Raw genomic sequence first — 6,096 nt, 5'->3', positions numbered from 1 at the left:
GGAAGACGGATGCCATCTCCTGGCCAGAAGTTTGGCTGCCTCACATGGCAGCTGATCACTTCAACTATTACCCAAAGAGATGATCTCCTTGAGCGTTGAGGAAATTAGGTACAATGAGAGGCAGCAAGGGGAGGGTAACTGCAGAATCTTCACGAATGTATAGCAGGATCATTCCTCTAGTGATCGCTTTAGTGAACAGGTGGATGTTCAACAGGGATGGTTTTTAGTAAAGTCAGTAATAAAGAGCAATTTCACAGAATACCCACAGCACGCATGCACACACACATAGAGAACTAGCCAGAAAACAGTGAATAAATGGGAAAGCGCTTCCAGGGACAGCTACGGTTATCAATCTAGAAGAAAGGGGATGTCTGTAGGAAAGCAGTGTTGAGACGACCTGCGCTTCCTGGACAAGACTGGGGTAGGGGAAGGCTCAGACCATGTGCCTGTGTCGGATCTAAGAGGACGCACACACTTGGGCCAGAAAGTAGCCGGTTTTATAGGGTAAAACCCATCCTTTGGGAAGGATGGGGTCTTTTGCTCATCACAATAACTCAAAGATTGCCTCCGGAGGTGAGACAATAAAATCGAAGAAGGTTTGATCAGCCATATCTAAGAGGACCAAAAGGTCGATTGGTGATCCATGACTGTAGGAGATTCCTGACGGCCTGCAAGAAGAGAAGAAGCGAGGGGGGGAATCAGAGGAACTGAGAGCAGAACCACAAGTGACAAAAGGCACAGATTGGATACTTGTCAGCTTCCCTCAAGCTTTGATGGGAAATAATGGAGAAAGGGGGGCGAAGAGCAGTATCTTTGGGAGGCCATAAAATGGCCCCCCAAAGTGGGATCAGCTTGGGCCTTGGTGGAGGCTGGCAGGAACAGTGGGAGATGGTCCCCTGAAGTTTGGGGGCATTTTGCATGCAAAACGCCACCCCTAGCCAGATAAGCCTCTCTTATTTCCCCCATAGAGAATAGTGGAGTGGAGGTGGATGGGGCACCTTCTTTGGGAGGCCAAAAATGCCCCCCCCAAGTGGAATCTGTCTGAAACTTGGTGGAGGATGGGAGAACAGGTGGGAGCAGGTCCCCTGAAAGTTGGTTGCATTTTGCTTGCAAAATGCCACCCCAAGCCACCTAGAAAGATGACTTATTTTTCTCCATAGAGAACCATGGGAAGTGTAGGAGGATGGGGCACCTTGTTTGGGGGGGCATAACATGGCCCCCCCAAAGTCCAAGAAGGTAAAAAAGCCATTTCAAAAATATATAAAATACTCTTAAAATGGCATATGGAAGACGAGACAGTCAAAGTCCAGATGGTGAAGTGGGCAATAAACTTTCATAAAGAAATAACAATGGAATCATGGGAACACTTGTGGAAAAACACTCTGAGGATTCCAACTTGCACCAATATTAAAGAGAATGTATATAAAATGATGCATAGGTGGTATTTAACACCTAAGAAGATTGCGCTTGGAAATGCAAATATGTCAGATAAATGTTGGAAATGTAAAAAACATGAAGGATCATTGTATCTTATGTGGTGGACTTGTGAGGTAGCTAAGCAATACTGGGGAGATACAATAGAAATAATTAATGAGGTTTTGCAAACCCAAATAAATAAGAACCCAGAATTGTTGCTACTGAACTTGGGAATGGAAGATGTTCCAATGCAGTATAGAACATTGTTATTCTACATGACCACAGCAGCAAGACTTTTGTACGCGCAGAAATGGAAAGTGCAAGAAATACCAACTATAGAAGATTGGATTTACAAATTGTTGTACGTGGCAGAAATGGACAAAATGACAAGAAAATTGAAAGATCTTGATCCAGGAGAATATATTGCAGATTGGGGGAAATTGAAACAATATCTAGAAAAAAAATGGGATGTGAAAGGAGGACTGTGGCAGTTTGAGAACTATTAATTTGTGATTTTATGAAGGGGAGAGAGAAGTAACTTTACCATTAAGGGGGAAATTTAGTTATTAATTAATCTAAGCTAATATTATTATTAAGAAGATTGTATTAAAAATAGATAGGTTAAACAGTTAGGTATAGAATGGATATATTAGAGAATCTGAGATATAGAAGAATTTGAACATGCTTAGAATAAGGGATATAATATATATAAGATTTAGAAGAATATAATTTAAAATAATTTAAACAATAAGATGGGTTAAGGGTTGGAAAGCTGTTGGAAGTCTATAAGGAGGGGGGAAAGGGTGGGGGTTGTTATAATTTAGGTAATATGGGGTATTTATGTAAAATTTATGTACTCACCAATAAAAATTTCTTTTAAAAAAAAAGTTTCGGTAATACTGAAAAAAACCAAAACTGCCCTGATTCAGTAACTTTAACCTAATCAGAATACCGAATTGCACACCCCTAATCACAGGTCCAGCCCACAACCAGATGAAGTATGACCCTCTGGTGAGAAAGTGCTGTGCGTTGGAATGGCTTCATCCTGTGAGGGACAAAGTGAAGGGCCTGAGCACCTTCCATCGACAGGGAGTTACGAACACCCAGCCAACCCAACCTGTGGCTGCACTTCCTCCTCTGCCAGGAGGAGTCCCATCTAAAGAAGTCTGATCAGAGCCCCCAAATGGGTAGCTGGCGGGGCATGGCTGTGTCAAGAGCAGTTTTCTAGGCAAGAGTTTTAGTGGCAGGCAAGTACTGCCATCAAACCCCTCCCCCCCCCCGTGAGCTTCATCTGCAGAGGCTGGCGTTCGAAGGGGTTCAGGTGGGGGGGACGGCTGGCACTCATCAGTGAGCCAGGGTAGCTGCCACCCCAGCTTCTTCTCACCTGTCAGTGCTCCCTTGCCCCTTCCTGAACTAGGACTCAAGAGGCAGAAAACATACAAGGGAACTTGAGTAGTAGTCAGACAATCTGTATTTTGTTCTTCTTCCCTTGAACGAGTGCAAAGTGCTCCCAATTTTCTGCCAAGTCCTCTCAGTGAACTCATGATGACCTACTACCATGAATACCCACTCTCCCACCTCACGCACAAAGTTCCCGTGGCAGGTGATTGCTGGGCAGAGCCCCCAGCCTCATGCCCACTTACCTGACTTCAAGGGTGGCACCACTGGAGATTAAGTAAGGTGCCCAGGGAGCTAACTGGGCACAGGAAGGGGGGGATTGCCCACCCTAGAAGTGTACACAGATTGGTCCTTGTGGTAGTTCCTACACTATGCCTCATCAGGTTGTGGGAGTAGGGCTGGGAGCCAGGAGAGGGACCCAAGTTTTCCCGTTCAATGGGCACCTACTTGCTACTCCACCTTTATTCAAGGTGTAACTGTGCGCTGTTGCAGTGGCCATTCCTGGGCCTGGGGCAGCTTTGGAAGCAGAATAACTCATGGTCTGCCCCCTGCCCCACCCACTCATGTCAGTGCGAGACCTTATGCCACACTTCCGCTTCTGTCCATCTGTGAAATGTCCTCGCGGGTGGCGACCTGGCCACAATAGTGCGGCTTGAGTGGCCACCAGCAAAGTATGGTTACACCAAAGTAAGTGTCATATACACCCGTGCAACCCTGTGCATTTTTCACCCCCCACCCTTAGGAATGCATAGTAAAGAATGCAAGATTCAAAGGGTTGGTGTCTGTATACTTTCAAAAGTCAAGCAATGGGATTCTGGTCCAATGACATGCTAGACAATGTGGATAGAGGCCCATGTTGTCAAAGTAAATGCAGAACAGAACTCCAGTGGGACATTGATTGGCACAGAGTTCCTTCTTGGCCTGAATTCAGAGTCAGAGGAGCTCCCCACAGTGTAGCCATAGGCCTCAAAGTTAGTCCTCAGTCCATCGATTGGTTGATTCTTTGCTCTTCCTAGGTCAGTGCTGGAGGATGGAATTGTGCTGCTGCTACAGCCAGTGTGGATTTTCTGCCTGCCATGTTGGACCCACAATGTTCCCCTTGAACAGCAGGGGCCCCGCAAGTCCTGCCCTGCACGGATACACCTCTTTGTGAGAAAATCAACATGCATTCACTTTACAAGAGAAACTGAGGACCAGAACACGTGCAATCTTACAAGTAATATGTAACATCATGTATGTCACTTGAGAATTACTCCCATAACACCAACCCTGTAAAGAAGTTAAACTAAGAGAGAGCAATTCCAAGTGCTCATGTTTTGGGGAAGGGAGAAAAGTTCAGTCTTCCCACACTACGCATAGTTTTACAACTTTCTGCCATACAAAGTCCCCTTAGTTTGTTCTAATCTAAAATTCCCACTGTGGGCTCATTCCTTTCCACCCTCAGCTCCTGAAACAATTCAATGGAAGGAACAAAGGAAGGAGAGATGTGGAGGGAGGGAGGGAGAGAAAGAAAAAGAGAAAAGCAAGGAGAGAAGTAAGAGACAGGGTGGAAGAGAGGAAGGAAGGAAGGGGAAAGGCTGGGGAAGCAGCCACTCTGCTGCTTTGTGGAGCCCGCCAAACAGCTGAGAGGTGGCAGGGAGAAAGGCGGGAGGGATGTGAAAAGAGAGAGGGAGGGAGATAAAGAAAGAGGGAAGGAAAGTAAGAGAAAGGGAGGGAGAGAAAAGGCCAGGGAAGCAGGCACGGAGTAGCCCTGCTACTGCTGCTGCTGGTGGAGCCCACTAAACAGCTGAGAGGCTGCAGGGCCCAGCAGCAAAAAAGAAGGAAGGAAGGAAGGAAGGAAGGAAGGAAGGAAGGAAGGAAGGAAGGAAGGAAGGAAGGAAGGAAGGAAGGGGAGATGTGGAGGGAGGGGAAAAAAGAAAAGCAAGGAGAGAAGGAAAGTAAGGGTGGGAGAGAGGAAGGAAGGAAGGAAGGAAGGGAAAAGGCCGGGGAACCAGGTTCTCTGCTGCTTCGGTAGAGGCCACCAGACAGCTGCGAAGGAAGAAGGAGGGATGTGGAAAGAGGGAGGGAGGGAAACAGAAGGAAAGTAAGAGAAAGGGAGGGAGGGAGGGAAAAGGCCAGAGAAGCAGGCACAGAGTAACCCTGCTGTTGCTGCTGCTGGTGGAGCCCGCCAAACAGCTGAGAGGCGGCAGGGTGGGGCAGCAAGAAAGAGGAAGGAAGGAGAGATGTGGAGAGAAAGAAGGAAGAAAGAAAGAAAGAAAGAAAGAAAGAAAGAAAGAAAGAAAGAAAGAAAGAAAGAAAGAAAGAAAGAAAAAGAAAAAAAGAAAGAAAGAAAGAGGAGCAGGCAGCCAGGGCGGAGTCTTTGGGCACCAGGGGGCGGGGCCATGAGTCACATGGCTTTTTCTTGAAGCATCAGAAAACAAGATGGCGTTACTTTGGATAGCAGGCCTGACATACTGTCTTTTGCTGATTGTAGCATCTGTTGTATTTTTCTGGTGGGTCTGAATACTGTTTGTAAGTTGTGCTTTTTCATAAGCTTTCCCATCTGATCAGTGATTCCTTTGATATATGGCAAAAACACTTTTCCTGTGGGAGACTGTTTTCCCTTAGTTGTTCATCCTTGGATTAATCGCTCTTCTGATTTCATTTCTGGCGTAGCCATTTGCTTGAAGTGCGTGGTTTAGATGATTAGTTTCCTTGTTGGGAAAGCGCGGTTCACATATCCGTCTTGCACGGTCTACTAATGTTTTTATTATGCTTCTTTTCTGGATAATATACTCCAGTTATCAATAATGTTAACTGGAGTATATTATACTCTATAACTATACGTGTATTCTAGTGAACTTTGTACTTTGATAGCAGGTTGTACAACAACGCAGATGTTCATTTTATCTTTTGACAACCAATTAAAAATAGCGGACAGGATAAATGATCCTTTCTTTGCTAGAAGTGTGTAATCATTCATAACCTACTCGCTTAACATTTTCTCAACTTTTAAAGATGCATGAAGTTCATGTTGGAACTGCAACAGAGCATCCCTCTTAGCTTCGTAGAATGTCACATGACTGAAAATCTGAAGAATCAGCTAAATGCAAGACTAATCATATTTTTATGTGATCACATATGCGAAATCTTCGATTTCTTAGTAGATAGGACATGCCATTCTACCTACCGGAAAAAAACAGGGCTCCTTATTTTGGAAGAGGAAGTAAGAAGCATTAATTAATGTGACCACCTTGATGAATGTATAAGTTTATTTAATGTTAACAGAAAGCATGGCGGGGA

The sequence above is a fragment of the Eublepharis macularius genome, chromosome 4 (genome assembly GCF_028583425.1).
Source record: "Eublepharis macularius isolate TG4126 chromosome 4, MPM_Emac_v1.0, whole genome shotgun sequence".
Classification (NCBI taxonomy): Eukaryota; Metazoa; Chordata; class Lepidosauria; order Squamata; family Eublepharidae; genus Eublepharis; species Eublepharis macularius.
Note: the sequence above shows the minus strand (reverse complement) of the source record.